This window comes from Phalacrocorax aristotelis, chromosome 4 (genome assembly GCF_949628215.1).
Source record: "Phalacrocorax aristotelis chromosome 4, bGulAri2.1, whole genome shotgun sequence".
NCBI classification, from domain to species: Eukaryota; Metazoa; Chordata; class Aves; order Suliformes; family Phalacrocoracidae; genus Phalacrocorax; species Phalacrocorax aristotelis.
Window position 1 is genome coordinate 78,189,848 of NC_134279.1, and position 20,049 is coordinate 78,209,896.

The following is a 20,049-nucleotide window of genomic DNA, read 5'->3' on the forward strand; positions in this document are numbered from 1 at the left end:
TATATGTGCGTGTCTCAACCTAATCATAGGCACAATACTGTATGTGCAGGAAAAATAGCATGCACACCCCACGCTGCGGATGTCTGGCATCCAAAGAGTCCAGGTTACAGCTCCTCTTAATCAGTCCCTTGTGCATCATACCATACCTCCTGCACTCAGTTGCCATCTGCCGCTTATCTATCATGAACCTTTCATTAATACAAGTCTTTTATCTGCTTGCTAAGCACCCAGGCAAGCTCCAGTAATTATCAGCTTTGGGAGTTCAAGTCAAGCTTTTAATGCCACAATTGGATATTTTCCAACTGCACACCTTCTTCCATACAGCGCCACTTACCGTGGGCCATCCTTTGCTCATCCTGGGTACTCTGTAGACATTTATTAAGAGATATGCAACAATGATGAATGTTCATCTCTTCTGGCCAGTGTCTAGTGCTGTCGTCATGTAGATTTTCTGGCAGCAAAGACTGCAGAGATCTGAAACCGGATGGTTACATATCCGACACAGCATGGGAAGGGAGCGTATTTAACTGACAGTTCACGACTGCTAAGTGGTGATATCCACTAATGCCAGAAGTGACGTGGTGGTCCCCGCATGCCCTTCACCTCCAGCTTAGCACTAATTGCATTGCCAGGCTTGGCCACACAGCACAACACGCAGTGAAAACTAAAATCACTTTTCTTGCGAAGAAAGGTCAGCGATATTGACAGCTGAATATAAATCTCCACTGGCAACTCATGAAATCTGCATTTTGCCTCCCATTCCGTGACCAGAAATACAGCACCCGTACACTGCTGAGGCCTATTACGGGTCAGTGGGCATTTCACAATTATAAAGGGCAGGCACTTGCTTCGGTTAGTCTATTTATTGTGCCAAGGGCAAGATGAATACTCAGCTTTTCATGTTATGAATAAAATATTAAACTCATGGGGTTTTGGTTTGTTTTGTGAGGATGCCATGTGGCAAGGGATAACAGAAGAATTGGTTTGGTCTGACACTGAGCTGGGAACGTCAGTGCAGCTCGGACAACGTTATCCTCAGCCTTTTCCTGACCTTCAGCCTCAGACTCTATTTTTTTACTGCAGAACTTGCTCCCAGGTGCAGAGCACTGATGACCACAAACACAGGTGTGTTTCACCCCTGCCAGGTTTTGAATTCAAACGACCATACCGTAGCAGCGATACAATTTGACAAGGCAGCAGCAGATCACCAGTTGGAGTCTCATGGAGCACAGTTTGAAAACCAGTACGGCCAGAGATCTCACTGGGGCATTTGGTTTATAGCAGGAATCTCAAGAACGTCTTCAGGACAAGCAAGAGCACTGTGAGTAGGTTTAAATCCTTTGTGCATCCCTGTTGCTGTAGTGAGCACCTTGGTCATCGCTTGTAAGGTTGGTGAGAGGATGTGCTGTATATGGCGCTGTAATGTATGCCACAGGCAGACTGTACGTGCCACGGAGGAGCGGGTGCTTCTCTGGGACGGGGCCAGAAAGCTGTAGGTCAGTCCCTACACACCTATGTGGAGATAGGTGTTGTTTTTTTGAACAGATCTCCAAGTGCCTACAGGAACCCTGCAGACTCCGGCAGATTCCTCCCCTGTATTTGTTTATCCCCAGCTTGACGTCCCAGCTAACCGCGCTCGGCAGGCACTGTCTGATGCATTTGCTAAAGGATTCCTGCAGGCAAAAAGGAAAATAAAACTTTTCTTCTTTTTTTTTTTTTTTTCTTTTTGCAGCATTGAAAATGCGTTTTCTAAATGTGGGTCCATTCCCAAAGTGTCCCAGTGACACTTTGGCTATGCCATAAGGGGATTCAGGTACACAAGTCCAAATTATGGCTTTGAAAGTTGCACCTAGCCAGTACTGGAAGTCTGTTAGTCACTGTGGTTTTGGCAGGAAGGATCTTTAGGGTGTTGTCCATTGACAAAAAAAGAAAATCCTGATTCCTCTTCAGGGGTGGTCTAAGCCTGTCTGTAATTCACATCTAGGGAATTACCCCAATTTTCTCATTTGGGACTGATGCTTGAAACAAACTTTTCAAACAGGACCTCATCTTGAACATCCACTAAGACAGGCTGGGAACCAGGCTGGCATGGGGGATCTGTCCGAACCCTTCCGCTTTGGTGTGGTTCCTCTCCACACCCAGTTCCCACCCTGCTTCAGGGCTGTCAGGGACCTGTGGGTCCAGGCACTTGCAAAGCACTGGAAAATTGCTAAGTATTGCAGCAAGGTGGACAAGAAATGCTGAGACCACTCATCTCACAGCACTGTTAGCCTCTTAGGCACTTTTCTGCTTGAGTTTGGAGCCTTCAACCCTACTGTATTGCAAGGGGACAACTGGGCATGCGGGAATGTGCTGCAGGAACAGCGGGAAGGGGAAGATGCTGAACATGCTCACAGGGAGATGCTGAGCCCAGCCCTTCTGTGGGAAATCGGGCAACATCCCCCACTTTGGATAGGCAAGAAGAAACTCCTCCTGCAGTTCATGGCCTTTTCCATGCAGCTCCCTCTGTACGCTGGGATCTGGTGGTAAAGGCCATGGCCAGGAGGAGATGACACTCGGCTAGAAGAAGCCCATCTGAAAAGTTTATTTTGTTTATTTGTTCTCCAAAACTAGTTTCTACTTGCTATCAGATAAAAAATTATAACATTTGTTTCTCTGTTTAGAAACAAAAATTCTTTTCCCAGTGTTTTTTGCCAACTTGAAGAAGGTACCTAAGGGCTCCATTTAAAGGGATAAAGAAGGATAAATGACAGGAAACAAAATTTTTAAAAAGCAAAAGGCTTTTTTCTTAAACACAGAACTGGAAAGACAATTTTAAAATCCAAGCACTAAGTCAAAACAGGATATTTTTCATGTGTGAAAGTTTGAAATGAAAAATATAGGTTGGCTCCAGCCACAGGTTTTTTATATCATGTTTTTACTTGATAGGGATGAGGATGAATCAAGGGAGAAGGATGCCACTTCAGAAGGAACAGCCATGTGTGACATTGTTGCCAGTAACCTATAAATTATACACGGAGAACTGCTGCTCATTTAATCTTACACTCAAAATGAATCAATACATTTTCTAGTTTGCATTGATGGAAGTTCACAGGCTCTTCTGGGTACCTTGGCAGAATGTTTTGGGTGAGCGTTGCCTCTGCTGCTAATTCCCAGCCTCTGATAACCAACTTCTGCCTCTGCAATGAATTCTTACATCGCTGCAGTAATTTATTTTCATTATCTTATGCTACACCACGAGCCAGTGAAGAGCTGCTGCTAAGTACCTCCACCTGAGGAGTTTAGAAAATCTTCAAAGGCAGATATTTTTCTTCTTTGAAAAGACATGAGCACTGGATTTTCCCATTATTACTTTCAGTTAGATTTGGTCTTACAGAAAAGCAATTTCACCTGAGATTAACGTATCCTTATAAAGCATTCCTGTCTTCACTGTACAGCTGGTTGTTTTTCACTGTACGTGATTTATTTTTCAACCAAACTAAAAATATCTTTGCATTTTGGTGGGATTTTTCATTCTCTAACTAAATGCATCAGCAGCCTACATGCAATCAAGTTTATGGAGATTCAGAAATAAGTTTCCTTTTCCCCGCGATCAGGCACAGGCGACCGGGTTCCAGACTCACCCTGCTAACAGAAATGTTTTCTGTAACCTGCTGTCCCATTGGTATGGGACTTTGCTTGTTTGGGGTAAGCACAAAGCAATAAGTAGACTGAAGTCTTTTTTTAAATCAAGCATCAGCCACATCTTCTGGACACCAAATGTCTAAATCACCTCTCAAGACAGTGCACAGAGGAGACTCTGTAACACTTTCTTTTATCATATCTTCCTTTTTTGGATCTCTTCAGGCATTTTTTTGCCAGGATCATTCTAGTTTTTAAGACCAATCTGTTTAAAATGTATATTATCATTCAAGTGGTGGAGGATGCTGACGCAGATCAATTACTGAACACGCTCCTGCTTTAACAGCCTAGCTGCAGAATTGCATATATTGGCTTTGCAATCCACAGAACCACAGTGCTCAAAAATGAAATGTTGCTTATTTTTTAAATGACAGCCTTTCTGTCAGAGGAACCTGGGGAATATGATCAATACATAAATCAACATGCTGGGAAAAAGAAATAGAGTTGCAGGGTTCTGCTCCGAGATCTTCAATTTTGTGAGTCATGAAATTCACAAGCACAGGTTAAAAATGTTCTTGGGTTTTAACTTGTAGCACAGGGGTTGCCAAACTTCACTTATTGCTCTGTCTCTTAAAAAAGTTGTGGAGAAATTGCATATGCAAGATTCTCCTCCTAATGTATGTCTAATTAAAAACTTAATTGGCTTGAGCTAAATATTTCTGAACTCTGGTAAAGTAAATGAACATTTAAAGCTCCCCTGAGGCCATTATAGCAAGTACTAGCCAGAAAAATAGGGTTTTGTTTTACCAAAAATGAAGACTTGAACACAGCATGAAGTAAAACCAAGACCTGTCAACCGGTCAAAATGGCAGCAGGCAGGAAAGCCAGGTCTGAACTGGGCAGTGGGGTGAGGCCCTGGGCTATTGCAGGGCTTTTTACTTTTCCCAGAAATTCTGCTTTGATTTCTGTTGCTTAATAGTTTTTTCTATAATCTATTTTTTTTGGGGGGGGGTGGGGGAATGTCTATATTTCTGTAATATCTTTCTTTCTTTTCAATGGCATAGCATTTCCCAAGCATTCACCTCACTCAAAAGCACTTACATTGCTCTAATGAGAGCAGCCTTTGAGGACATCTTGTGTTATCATTAAAAAAGGAACAGCACATGATACTCTCTGTTAATGCTCTGTGCAACATGAACTATATAAAAAAAACAACCCCCAAATATCAGAAAAGTCATCTTGATATCCCTCTTAATATTCTGCAATAATCTGGAAAAAATGTCTGACAGCCTCAGATCTGATGACCCATCAACGGGACCTGTGCCCCAGGATAAAGCTTTGGGAAACAGTGTGGCCAGCAGGAGCGGGGCAGGGATGGGGCCCCTGTGCTCGGCCCTGGGGAGGCCCCACCTCGAATGCTGGGCTCAGGTTTGGGCCCCTCGGGACAAGAAGGGCCTTGAGGGGCTGGAGCGTGTCCAGAGAAGGGCAGCGGGGCTGGGGCAGGGTCTGGAGCACAAGTGTGCTGTGGGGCGGCTGAGGGGGCTGGGGGGGGTTTAGCCTGGAGAAGAGCGGGCTGAGGGGAGACCTTCTCGCTCTCTGCAGCTGCCTGAAAGGAGGGTGTGGTGAGGTGGGGGTTGGTCTCTTCTCCCAAGTAACAAGTGATAGGATGAGAGGAAATGGCCTCAGATTGTGTCAGGGGAGGTTTAGGCTGGATATTAGGGAAAAACTTCTTCACCAAAAGGGTTGTCAGGCACTGGCACAGGCTGCCCAGGGAGGTGGTGGAGTCACCATCCCTGGGGGTATTTAAAAGACATGTAGACGTGGTGCTTGAGGACATGGCTTAGTGGTGGGCTTGGCAGTGCTGGGTTGATAGTTGGACTTGATCATCACAGAGGTCTTTTCCAGCCTAAATTATTCTATGATTCTATGAAATGCAGGATTCTGTATTCAGGGACTTGACTTGTAGCTAAATCTCTGTTAGGTTTTTCCACACAACCCTTAGACATTTGGAGACCACCCAGCAGAGGCCCGACCACAGGGATGGCCACCCTTGGGAAGGTGGTCCAGAGAGAGGGGCAGAGTCCCTGCCTGATAGTCACTTGGAACCAAAAAGCCCGAGCTCTGCCTCGTGCAGGGCCTGATTTTAGCACATCAGAAACACAAGCTGCCTACTGCCTGGTCTTCCTCTGTAGACTCATCCCCAAGGCACAGGGAGGTACTTATCACTCATCATTATGTAGCTGAGAATTTCAAATGCTTTAAATTCAACCTCACACAAGAAGTGTTCAGTTCTTCCCTCTGATGCTTTGTGGCTATGGATGGTGTCACCTTAGATCTGAGGGGTGAATGACAGCTTCATCGCCATAGTCAGAAAGGGGTTGTTTTGCAAAGAAAAAAAAAGTAAAGGTGTCAGAACATCTTATAACCTGTGTTCTTGTTTGTATCTGGTTCTTTTTCTATATTCAGATTTTACTTACCTAACTTTATTAAAACTGATTCAGTAAAACTGATAACATAAATAGTCTGGAAACTAATTCTTTGAATCCAACCTATATTTATCTAGGATAAATCATATTTATCTTGCATAAGTCAGGGTCAAGTAATCCAACATAGCCTGGCTTGTATGAAGCAATTTTGTCCCTGTCTTTTGCCTTGTCTAGCTGGATTAAAAGGGCTACATCTGTAACCACCTCTGGAGATGGAAGAGGGGTACCTGTCACCAGCTATGAGCGCCCCTCATCTGCCAGTGCCTGCTCTTCTCCCCTCTCCAACCAAATTATTAGTGAGATCTTTCTAGGCATTTCAGTCAAAACTACCCAGGTGAGCTTAAATGTAGCCGACAGGTCTGTATCTAGCAGCTGATTTTGACTAAAATAGGTATCAGTGTGTGCACACAGGCAGTCCTCTGGCAAACCAGCAAGAGATGTGGGGACAGAAACATGGGGCGCTGATCCTGGGCAACCCAGCGTGGGCATCACTCCCTTAGTTCCCCTGCTGTTAATATGGGCAGAGCCTTCTGGTAAATGCCTCCTTTGAGCAATAGAAGGGGCTTTATTTAGAGTGTGATCTAGCAGCTTCACTGGACATGGAGCAGATCCATTGACAAAGAGTTAAAGTGCAGCTTCGGCAGAATTGAACCGTTTAAGTACAATAGACCAAGTATTAAAACAAGCAGCCAAAACGTAAAGAGGGCCAAGCACCTGAGATGTCACAGACACCTGTCCCAGGGAATTTCTACCAGAAAACGTTGCTTAGAAATGTAAAATCCTCCTGTGTGTGCCTAGAAGAACCCTGGCTCTGGGTAAACACCTAGCTACTTATCTCGAGGCTGATACTGCCTAGGAATTCATAAATAAGGGAAGTCTGCACTTAAAACCTTTCAAAATAACACAGAGCATGGCTAGGATGCACAGAGAGGGGGAACAGCTGACTTTTGGATAATAATAGCAGTAATTTAGTTCAACGAGGAGAACTGCAAAGTCCTTCACCTGGGGAAGAACAACCCCATGCACCAATATATGCTGGAGGCTCCCCAGCTGGAAAGCTGCTGGGCAGAAGAGGATCTGGTGGCCCAAGTGGGCACCAAGTTGAACGTGAGGCAACAATGTGCCCTTGTAACCAAGAAGGTGGGAAGCTGTCTGTTGTGTGCAGACAGCGGGATTTGAGCATAGTGCAACCACAGAGCCAATACAGACACTAAATCATACAGACTTTTACTCCAGCAGTCTGGTCTCCAAAGGGTAGGAAGAAAATTCATGGAAGAAAGCAGAAGAGGAGGAATATTTCTCCTTTTATTATAGAAATCATAACTTTGGCTTTATAATGTTGAATCGCAATTTCCCCTGAAAGCAGTCCTTTGACTGAAAAATATAACACAGCCACACTACGTTATTAAGTAAAGAGTCTCCTCAGCGTACACACATACGTACATAAGTATATATCACACCTCCAAATACTGTCTTAGACGTGACAGTGATGGAAGGTCAAACGAGAAAAGCATGTAAGCTGGAAATGAGAGAAACGTGGATGTTCTGTCATTGAGCTGACCAAGGTGTTCAGCAGAATTAAAGATTTCAAAACTTTATTCAGATAAGAGCCAGAGCCAGCCGTGAAAAATAGAATAACCAAAAAGTAGGTAAATCTGTTTTAGTATTCCAGATCAGGCAGCTGAAAGCAGACAGATTATTACTGTGAAAGGAGGTCTTTGGGGATCCTTAGGACTCGGTCTGACACAGACGTCAACAGGAATACATATTTGGACTTTGTTAATAAGTTATCAGAGAGATAAAGTAATTCATGTTATAGAACCACACAGGGACAGCACCTGGTGCACTGCTTGATGCGAATGCCTAGGAGAGAATTACTGAGATGGAAGATCAGGAGGAAAGGGGGAAAAAAGCAAATAGGAGAAAGCAAAGATCTGATCCAGAGATCTGCTGGCTGGGTACAGTTCACTGGCAGGGCAATGTCCCCCCACAAGTTCTGTTGTCCTCGTCAAAGATGTCGTAAGATTTTCATTCCCTTCCCCACTTTGTTTATATTTATTCACGGAACCGATAGGGTTTTGACAAGGTGGATTTTTGTCCTGCTCCTAAAGGGCTGTGTGTTCCAGCTCATAGTAGTTCATCTTCTCAGCAGACATGATGTATTATCATCTATTCAGCCTCTTTTATATCATAACTGATCAAATGAAGTTTCCCCCCTCCTGCTCCTTCTGAGACGCAGCAGATGCAATTGCGCAGTGGCGGAAGGCGCAGCTGGGCATCCCCAGCAGAGGTGCCAGGATCTGCTGGTGCACTGCACGCATGCCCTTAACAACATGTGCAATGATCCTTGCTGGCTCCCAAACAGTTTCACTTTTTATCTTCCTTCACTGACCTTGCATTTATATTCTAGCCCTTCTCTTGTCATCCTGATTTTATGGCCAAGTAAGACTCACACATCACGCAAAAAAAATCCTTGGAGTATAGTGCCTAATTTCCAACAAATGCTCCTTTCCTCTCCCCATGGCTTGCTTACCTTTGGAGCAAAATACCAAAATAAATTGGATATTAGGAAAAGTTTCTTCACTGCAAGAGTGGTCAGGCCCTGGCACAGGCTGCCCAGAGAGGTGGGGGAGTCACCATCCCTGGGGGTGTTCAAAAAACCTGTAGATGTGGCACTTCAGGGTCTGGGAGGCCTGGGGGTGTTGAGTTGATGGATGGACTTTATGATCTTAGAGGTCTTTTCCAACCTTAACAATTCTATGACCATTGCCAGAGTTTGATTTCCCACCACACTGAAGCAGCGTGCTTCTCATCCTGCTAGTTTAAACACAAACACTTCCACAGATACTCAGATCAGGTGTGTAATCTCAGCACAATCCTGGGCAATTATCCCACAGTTTCTTGGGGAACAGCAAGGCTTTGACTGCTCTGCTCAGCTTTCCGCCCATGGCGCTGCAAGGCATATTACAGCATTAGTTAAGCTTCAGAAGACTAGTGATGGTATGTTTTTTGTATATGAATGCTCTATGGATTTAGTATCATCAAATTACTGAAGTTACTAAAAAATTTTCTACATTGGCAAGGGAATTAAGTTGTACAGCTCTAAAGGATTTTGTAACTATAATTGTGATTTCTTTGAGAGGTACTGTGGTGGGAAAGTCGTGTTCTTAATTTTTTTTAAAAAAAGGATATTTGCTAAAAAAAAATGTGAAGATCAGACTTTAAGGTTTACAGATATTTTGAGATCCTTGGGTGAAAATCTATATTAAAACATGAAATACCAGCCTTGACAAAAAATGTTTTATTCTTCAGCTATGAATCACCTCAGCAAACAAATCTCTCCTAGATTCGAGATGAAATGCCTTGGAATAAAAGGTTATTAATTTGCTGTTGCTGGGCTCTTAAGCATAAGGTTGTCTACATTATGTTTGTATTTATGGCCATTCCACTTGACGTGGGTGGGCAGTGATAAGATTTGAAAGGAGATATTCAATGAAAGCTAAAAATAAACAACAGCTATATTTGCTGAATGACAAAAACATAACGCAGCTGTTTGTAGAGGAGAGCACAATACCTCAATGCAGCATAGGACTGTCTGAGATTTAAACAGTCTGGTGCCAAAAAGGCATCATGCCTAGTTCTTTTACTTTTCACAGTTTCCCTGTCTACCTGAGTATTTCTTCCAGATTTGTAATATTCTACTGTGAAACTTCTGTAAAGATCAGGCACCAGCATCCTGACGTCACCCGGCGAGATAAAGTCTTTGCTCCAGGCACATCAGAAGGAGCCGGCGGAGTGGAAGCACACACATTTCACAGCTCAGCAGCCAGCCTTGGCTCAAACCACACGGGGAAAGGTTATGCATGTGAATGAGACTGAGCGCTGCGCTGCGGGGATGGGAAATTAAACAGCGAGGGGGTGTATTTTCAAATGGGATTGTAAAATCGAAATGAGAATGGCTCTTGTTGGAACAGACGGGTCCTGGCACCAAGATCTGTGCCAGCAAATCAGTGCCATGAAAGCTGAGGAAGAGGGAAGAGTATTTAAGAAACACTGTGTTTCAGAATTACACTGCCCACCTTGCTATGAAGGGTTGAGATTCTTCAAAGTTGTCCAGCATTTCAGAAGTAACTTTTATTTCTTTATTTAAGTTTATATATAGCAGATTCATCGTGTCTGATGCTCTCAGACTGAGACTTACTCTTTTGGCCCGATCTTCTACACAGCCTAATGCGCTTCTTTTTGGCTCTGGTCTGCCCCAACATGTGTAGCCCCAGGGCAGAGGAGAAGCTGTGCTGTACTACCCAGCAGGACCCCCTTCTTCCAGTGAGGTCTGCGAGGAAGCAAAGTGCATTTACTGCGCAGTGCTGTCTGCAGCCATGTGAGAAGGTGCATCCTGGTGAGGGTGTCTGGGGTCTCCCCACCACCTGGTCCAGAGCAGGGCTTTCAGGCATCAGCCTCACTCCTGCACAAGAGGTGGCCATGAAGATGTAATCCAGAGAGGGATCCTCTTTTTGTTTTAAAACAACAGGCCCAAGTTATAGTTTCACAGCCCTTTATTTTAGATGCAAGGCTAAACTTGACTTCCTGGGTTAGAATTGGACAGCCTGATTAAGGCAGAGGCCCCAGAGAAGCACTCAGCCTGTGTTTGTGACACAAGTGTAGCTTGTGGTCCCATTCAGCATGCTTCCCGAGGTCTATCCGGGTGAGAAGTTCAAGTTATGATAGCAGAGCCTCGGAGCAGGTCTGGGCTTTGGTTTCTGTGGCTGCTGAAGTAACGGTGCGTAAGAAAGCCATGCCCAAGGAATGGTTGTGTTCAAGACATGGTTGTTCTTAGGTGTCGCCAAATGTGGGTGTCTCCTCCTCCACTTGGACAATGCTCTGTTTCTTCACATCTTCTGGGCTCTACAAACTGTAACGCCCTGCGATGGGGATTGCTGTTGGAGGCACGACATTGTCTTTTGGTGGTTTATCTTCTGCAATGTTTCCAGCACACAATCATCCCAGAGGTCCAGTGAAATCTTTCCCTCCCCCCATCTTCTCCCAATTACTCAGCCTAAGCCTTGCCAGCCTGCAATCATGCCAAGCAGCTTTGTGAGACACTAATGTGTTTCGTGGTTGTAGCTTGCTTGCCAGCATTTATGACATTTGGAAAGGCAGTGGTGAGTCATGCAAGACAAATGCTTAGTGCAGTCTATTTTTTAATGTATGTATATAATTAGATTTTGCAGCACAAAAGAAAACACCCCTTGTCCATCTTGTCAGGTAAACAATAAAAAAGGAAAAGAAAATTTCTTTGGCAACTTTTTTTTAGCCTGACAAGTGGTTTCGATGACAAGTTTCTTAGATGGCTTTTCCCCCCAGTGAGTTATGAAATAATTTCAGCGCTGTTGCTAGAAATACATAATAGAGCCATGAAACAGAATTGTTGGAACCAAGTGAACAGCTATTCAAGTAGATACTGCATCCTGATACAGTATGTAGGATATGCTGTCTGTTTTCCTCTGGTGATTTTGTCTGTGGGCCTTCAGCGCTCTCCTCCCTCTCAGGGCACTGTTCTGTGTATCGCTGTGCCCACTGGTGGGCTTTCTTTCCAAGGTCAATGAAAGCCTTTGCAATTCCCCTTGGTGGTCTCTGCAACACACCTCTAGTGTCTACTCAGTGGGACTTCTGACTAGATTTATATTTTTCTCCTCCCTCACATCAGACATGGACTAATAGTTAACACACAGAACTCAGAGTTTTTGTTTCAGACCATGACATTGAGTCATTATGGTTTTTGGCAAGCGGCGGAGGCTTACAAAAATGTCCACTCATTTCTGAAGAGTCAGTCTGAGCATCTTCATACCTCTTGGACTTGAATTTTCTGAAGGTCTGTGAGAACTCAAAGCACACACAAGACTAAGTTACACAACCCTGCTGCAAACCTAGCCAAGGTATCCCAATCTGGATGCTGAGGAACGGAGGTGCCCATAATTAGAGAGCACTTTGGGGAATGTCGGTCTAACTCACTGCGTTTCGGTTCATTCCTCATTAACATAAGGGTGAAAATACCAAGGCTCTTTCCTGACAATGAGTTTTTGTTTGCCAAACACGGTGATCCTCAGGTGAAAGTGCAGTGGTGTAAACCAGGGAAAGGGCTGTGCCCATGTTGAAAACCTGACCATCTGATAACTAGGACATGCCCTTTTACAGGCAAAAACATTTTGCTTAGAAGTACCATCAAATTTCTAGAGGAATCTCCCACACAAATACAAGGCATCTGCCCAGCAGCTACAAAGAGATAAAAAAGCCACTTCAGAGGTGTGGGCAAGCAGTTCCATTAGAATATATAGCAGATGCATGCCCACTTCAATGCCAGCTAACCAAAGCTCCCAGAGAGCCTCTTGATATGTAACAGCTGGTCCTACTATAAAAGTCATGAGTGGTTTCACGTAAACTCAGGGGTATTTTCCTACCAGACTTAGATACCTCTGTTTGAATTATAAGGTATATCTCAGGTGTAACTATGGCTGTTGGATTATCAGGCGGTGCGAAAGGACTGTGATCTGACAGTATCAGGTCTTTCTCCATGGGATACAATGCCCAAGGTCTCCTGAAGGTGTCATGAAGATGCAGCTGGAGCTGCTCACTGCGTGGAGTAATGCCTGGGTGTGACTGAAATAAAGCCACAATGAGCGATCCAAATGTTGAAGAACGTTCAAGAACGGTCACCCTTGCAAGTTATGGGCGGTGCTATGCCATTTCTGTTTCCGAACATGCCTTTGCAGCTTACAAACCTCAGACTCTACTGTAGCTTAAAGGACAATCCATAATTGAGCAGAATTTAGACACATAACTCCATATGTTAACTAACTTGGTTCGGTGCCTAGAGCCCTGCAGCTGAAGAGTGTGAGTAGAGTTATGGGGAGAGCGACCACAGGTCCTTCTGGAAACCACACTTTGCTTTTTTGTACCAACAAGAAACCCATGTAGAATAACAAAGTAAGGATTTTGAAACTCATTTTCATGAGCAACAGACTACCGGGGATACCCTGTCCTCTCAACATGAGTCACACAGGCTACATCTCAGTTCCCCTGCAAAATTGCCCCCTTTTTTGCCCTGATCTCCATCGCAGCTGTCCAGTCCTGCTCTTTGTCAGACATCACCTTTGGATCCTCAACGCCAAGAAACACTGGGATTGATCAGCACTTGGGTGGGACTTCTATCACATTTTAGAGTTTGAGTTTTCAAGTTTTTAAATGACAGTTGCCCTTCTTCCTCTCCAGGTGGTGTCGATCCAATGACTCAAAATTGCCCCATAAGACCAAAACTACTGAGCACTTCCATAAAAACCTCCTGATGTTTACACACCATTGCCGTGCTGAGCAAGTTTAAATTTTGAGAATTGTTTTTCTTTTATTCTTTCTATAATTCTCTAACTATATATATAGTTATGTAATAAAATATCTTCCTGTCTTGAATTAATGGGTGCTGTGATAATAAATGTCTGACAAACTCTATCCCAGGCTCCAGTAATCCCTGTGGATTTCACTAGGAATGTTTTGGGGATTTCTGGTTTCCGTGAAAACCAGGAGGACCCTGATTTTTCAGCAGAATGACACAGGCTGCAGTTCAGCTACGGCACGCACAAAGTCATGGAGGTGTTTGCAGGGTTAGAAGTGTATCACTAGAAACATTACTGGAAGCCAATTGTGGAAGGCCATGGGAAGTATTCGTACCATTTGCTTTCACAATATCAATTAGATACAGTTGAGACAGGAAAAATTAGGAGTGTATATCTCCTGTACAGCCGTTGGAGAAAAGCACCACCACCTTTGGGGTCAGAGGGGCAAGTTGGAAGCAGCATGGAACGGCTGAGCTAAATGCGTGTAGCAGGCTGTAGGAGGAAGCCCTTGGTGTTCATTTTAGGGGTGAATATGTCAGGGTAGAAGGATTACAAATCCCGCTTGAAAAGAAAAATATAAATATATGGGGTCTGATGAGGGAAAATTGAAAGGCAAATTGTCAGATAGAATTCATCGAGTACAAGAAATGTCTCAGACACAACAGCACATAGATATTAAAAAAAGCACAATCAGGGAGCACAGCAGGTATTGCGTGTCAAAGGAACTTCATTGCTTGAGCTGATGACTAACACCATTTATACAGAAATCAGGCGTAGCACGCCAATGCAACCTGACAGAAAGCACATTTCAGAGGCGGCTGCCCCTGATCCGTGGTGCTGCCGGAAAAGAACTGGTTAGCAAGTGCCTTCGGCGGCTTCTGTTCAGAAACCCTGTCCATCAGCAGAGTTATTAGAAAGCTATTTAACAGTAGAGATGACTGGAAAGTTTCACACCTGCCTAAATCAAGACAGACAGGAAATCAAATGCTCATTTCTTCCTTCTGCTGTTCATGCAGCTGCCCTAAGAACGGTGTTTGACAAGGGGCAGGACAGGCTCCCTTTAGAAAGGCAAAGGAAGAGAAAACCCAAAACCAAACCTGCCCCTCCTACAGGCCTGTTTCTTCAATGCCATGTGATTTACAGGCTGTTTTTATTTGTTATTCTCTATGCCTTTGGCAGATCTCCTTGTGCGATGGGGTTATCATATGGCATGGCAGTATCCCCACTGCTGAAGCTTTGATGTCTAAAACCCAGCAAAGAAAGTGTTTCCTTGTATCCTTCCACTTGGCAACACAACATTTGTCGGAGATCCTTCCCAGGGGTTTTACCAATGCTTTCCAGGTTGGTACCAAAGGTAAATGAAGCCTCAAAGCATTCCTGGGTATTCCACACCCTGTATCCTCTTATTTGGCAATTTAAGGAGATTTGTTGCATTCTACCTTTGGCTGTACCTCGGTGTCTGCACGAACACAACTCTACTACCGTTCAGATTTTCTGAGATCAAGCTGCTTTTGATATACAAACAACTCTGGAATGCACACTTCCTATTGCTCTTCTTGTTGACAAGATCAGAAAGTCAATTAAATTCTATTTCTCCTCACTCCCCTTTCCAGTTAACAAGGTAGATAATATAAAAACAAAACCCCAGCAACCCATGAGGCCTTTTCCTGCTTGGCAATATCCTAGAAATTCCAGCAAATATTGAATCGCGCCATGTTTTTCGATGGTTTGTGACGTGCTGACAGGTGATGTCGATCACACGTGACATTAATACGAGTGGTTGACACGGCATTTGCAGCACTTTGTCCAAACCACTTTCTTCTTGCTGTTGTCCCTCTTGTCAGGTTTCTGGGATCGGTGCTATAGCTCTTGCAGAACTGCGAGCCTTTATTATTATCCCCCACGCTGTAAAAACTCTATTACTGGGGTCTGACAGCCTTCCTGGATTACATGAAGATAAAGCCACAGCGAGAGGAAAGCCATGATGCCTGAGCGAGGCAGAGCGATCCCCGGCGCGCCGGGACCCTCGGGCAACCCGGACGGCTCATGGTAATGATCAGTTAATGCTAATTTAGGGACAGAGGCGAGAGGTGAGTGCTTTTGGGTTTTTTGAACTATTTTTGCACTACAAGTTCAAGGAAAATTGAGGAGGAGAAAAAGCGTGCTTCAGGAAGGTTCCATCAAAGAAAAGATAAACCAACCATTATTTAAAAATACAAGGTTTTTCTTGTTTCTGTATTTTTAGATATATAATATTTTATTAAAAATCAGATAAAATATTATTATATAATATCCTATATTATTATGTAATGATGTACTATGATATAATCTAATATATATATTTTTATATATTATATATAATTTCATTTGTTGATGTTTGGTTGTCAGCACTGGAGAAATAATAGAGTTTGGTACAAACTTTTTAACAAAATCCTCAATCCATAAATTATTTTTATTATAACTTCTTCCCCTTTGTTTATTTTCCATGGTCGGGTGCTCCTGTTTGGCTCAGTGGCAGTAACAGCGTGAGGAAGGGGGGCAGAAAGTGGCTTTAAGAGCTCAGCTGGCAAAGATGGTTGGTGAACAGCATACAGCAACTTTCCTTCAGGTTTGAAATTGTGCTTTTGATCATGAATAAAAAGTTTTGCTCAAATTTCAAGTTTTTTAAAAGCCTTTTTAAAAAAAATGAAGTGTAAATTAGAAGATAACTTGAAACACAATAATGTTATTTTCCACAGAAGTTTCAAAACTTTTTTAGAAATACACAGAAGTTTATGTTGACTAAATTAAATCAATCTAGACTCAGAAAATACTCTGATCCATACATTAGTCATTTCTCCACCTTTATAGAAAAAGTTTTATCCTCATTAAATGACAATACAGACATGAGACTGTGTTTGGGTGTGATACAAAGTAATTCGTCCTCCCTTTCCTTCCTTCCCTTCCTTCCTTCCTTTCCTTTCATTCCTGGAGTGGAAAAGCATCGTTTAAAGTAAATGTTATTATTTTCAAAGGGCAATCTGCTATTTCTGAACAATAACTATTACACAGAATGCTCCGAACATGCTCATCCATCACAGTGTGATAGCTAATGGCGAACACAGGTCTGAAGCCTGAAAGGCCAATGCCCAGCCACGAGCTGAGCTGTGCCAGGAAGGGGACAGTAAATCCAGGTTTCTTTATTTTCCACCAACCCTCCTTAAGATGTTTCCTGACTCATTGAGAAAATGCTCCAAGGATATTTTTGGTGATGGGTGAAGATACAGCCCAAAACCTTAGTGACTGTCTTTGGAAAACATGTGGGAAAGGATGACTTTCTGGCAATAGCAAGTAGGAAGAGTTGATGCACTTGTGTGTGATTTCGACAAGAGCTCTGGACGAGGTTTGCACACTCCCAGCTCCCTGTGTGACACTCACCCAAGCTCTCAAAGAATCAGATTTTTATGCCTTTTCTTGCTGAGGTAATTTTCCGCCAGACCATTGAGCTGAATCAGCTCCCCAAGGAGCCCAAGAAGTGCCAGTCACTCCTTCAAGCCCAGACCCGCAGCTGGGAGGAGGACCTCGCCTTCCCAAGCAGCCAATTTAGCCGGGTTTCCCCCAGGGACGGGACTAAATAACCCAGTGCTCAGTTTCCAACCTGACCAGCTCTGCCCCAAAACCCAACAGCCACCATCCCATCGCACCGAGCCCGACTCAGCCTCCCCAGCAAAGCAAAGAGGGGCTGGGCAGGTAACATCTCACCAGCGCTAATGCCACCAGGTTCCTCTTAAAGTCTGGGATTTTGTAGCGTTTTGGTTTCATTTGAGCAAAGCACCGTTTTGCTTTTAGCAGCAGGGAAACCAATCCGATCGCACACCTCTTTTTTCTTTTTTTTTTTTTTTTGTTTGCTGTGTTCAGCCAGTTGGGCGGTTGCCCTGCTGGTGCAGCTGCTCTGTGTTAGGAAGGACCGGCTTGAATGCAGAAAAAAAAATAAATAAAAATTAAATGCATCATTTCCACGTGGAGCTCCAGTGCCTGGAGGAATGAAACGCCTGCGGGCTGAGAGCAGGGCTGCTCCCCAGGGCACCCCGCTGCCGGTAAGTGCCGCTGCCGGCATCCCCATCCCCATTCCCGCATCCCCCGCGACCCCCTCCCCAGGGTCCCCGTGGGCAGGACTGCCGCTGCTTGCTGCTCCCCCCGGTAGGACCCCCTCCCCCAGCAGGTTCCCCCCAGCCAGGTCCTGTACCCCCCTGACCTCCCACCCAAAGGAACCCCCCACCCACCCAAACACTGCCTCCCCTCTGAGGCAGACCTCCTGCCGGGGCAGGGTCCCCTGCTCCGGGCTGGGGCAGCGGGGGATGTGCCCTCCAGCATCGTTGGGGTTTTGCCCTCCTGGGGGACTGGAGGCTTTTCTCCCCAGGGGCTGGGGGGGTTTCACCCCCAGGGGTGGGATTTGGGACCCCAGGGCTGCGGTTTTGCACCCTAGGGGTTGGGGCTTGGGGTTTGGCATCCCTGCTCAGTCACCCGCTTAATGCCAAAGGGCACCCCCATGTTTGCAGTGTGGGTTTAACTTTGCCCTGAGTTCTACTGCTGCGATCGCTGCTCAGAGACGTGGTTCTGCAAGCCAGTGGCCGCTGCGACGTCTGTGCGGACCACGGAGGGAGGAGGCGAACGGGCCGAACAATTTATCTGCCAGGAAGTGTGGTTGCGCTGAAATCAAACTGTTCCGCAGGAGCTCATCCAGCCTGATGACATCAGTGGGGTTGTTAGAAAGAACGGTGCAGATTACCCTCTCTCCTGCCGATAATGTGACAGCTGGAGACAGGATTTATTTATTTTCTTTTTATGGGGTGTTATCAGGATGGGAACTGTTGTCCGAGGAACATTTCCATTCAGACCGATGTACTTAAGATACCCTGTAGACTTATAGCAGCACCTGCTCAGGGACCTGCCACAGAGCTTGACGGCCAACAAACCTGCTTGTTCTCAGCGCTGGAGGAGCAGGAGAGCTTCAGGTCTCAGTCAGCAAGTCCCAGCTCCAGTGAGGAGGGGCAGAGGAGGAGCTTTCCTTCTTAATTTTTCTAGATGGCTTTAGTCATTTCTTGATTTTTCTTTTTTTCTTTTTATTTTTTAACTTGAAAGTAAGGGAACCACTAAATCCAGCAAGTAAATAGTAGTCATGGGAGGGAGCTGAGAATTTGGAAGGGTGAGTGGGTGCGCGTAACACACGATTACCTCGAAGGAAAAGGTCAGCGTTGCTTTTACAAAAGTCCATCCTCAGAATCGTATGGGAGCGCTTGAAAGAAGCCAGCAAATATGTGCATGAGAAGCACCTACTTGGTGTGGTCTGCTTGGATTTCTGAAAGGTTTTCAATATGGTCCCCCGTGGTGGGGGCTTTTAAGGTAACTTAATAGTCCCGAGTCAAGAAGGAAGTTCCTTGTGTGAATAAATTCTTCTCTAAAAGGTGAAACGTGGAGAAGTGGACAGCGAGGTGCCGTGTGGAAGAGAGGTCAGCAATGCTCTTTACAGGGATAGGGGCTGGCCTATGTGGGGTTTAATAAATCTGTAACTGCAAAAGATGTGAATCATGTTGTGGTGATATTAGTAGGTGAAACAAAGCCTAATCAGGGCATGATGGATAAAGCTTTCAAGAGGCTCAGTGAGCATTAAAATGGAAGAAGAAATTCAACTGTGAAGTGATGAAGTCTGGGGAAGATGGAGAGAACCTAATTTCCTCATTTCATCCTATTTTCCTGTCTAAAGCAGTGGGCTCTGAGGTGGCTGTTACTGCGCAGGCAGGAGATCTTTGGATGGCGATAGACGGTCCTGTGGAAAGGTCAGCTTGGTGCTAAGTGCCAATCAAAAGCAGCAAACCACATTAGGGATTGTTATGGAAGGGAAGCAGGACAAACCAGAGAACATCATTATGCCCTTATATAAATCCACAGTGCATTTATCTCTTGGAAATTGCAGTTTTGGTCCATCTCAGAGGCTCAGAAGAGCAGGGGGGATAGCCAGGAGTCCTCAATCGCTTCTGTAAGAGGAATGAGCAGGTTGGCAAAGCCTTCTCAGCCTGACCAAGAGATGATGAGGGGGCTGAGGGATGGGAGAGAGGTTAAAGAACCCACCAGTGGCATTGAGAGTGTGGGTGGGGATTGCTTGCGTGATGTCTCTTCCAGAACAAGGACCAGAGGGCATCAAGAGAAACTAGCTGGTGGTAGGCTCAAGAGAAACAAAAAGAGCGGTTTCTTTGCATGGTACGTAGCTCTGCTGTGGAAGTTGTTGCTATAGGAGGTCATGGATGCTAAAAGTTTGCATGAGCCAAAGGGGAAGCAGGACAACTTCATGATTTAGAAGTCCTTGAAACTATCTTTAGAGGTAATTCTGGATCAGAAGGTGCTGGAAGGAAAAACAGACATCTGGGAAATTTTGCTACATCCTGCCTTGTCCTTGTAATCCTCCTAAGGCAAAGTTTGGCACTGTGAGATAAGGCATGTTGGACTGCATAGATGGTTATCCTGACCCATTCATAACAATTTGATGTCTGGAAATAGTTCTGTAATTTTCTTTTCCC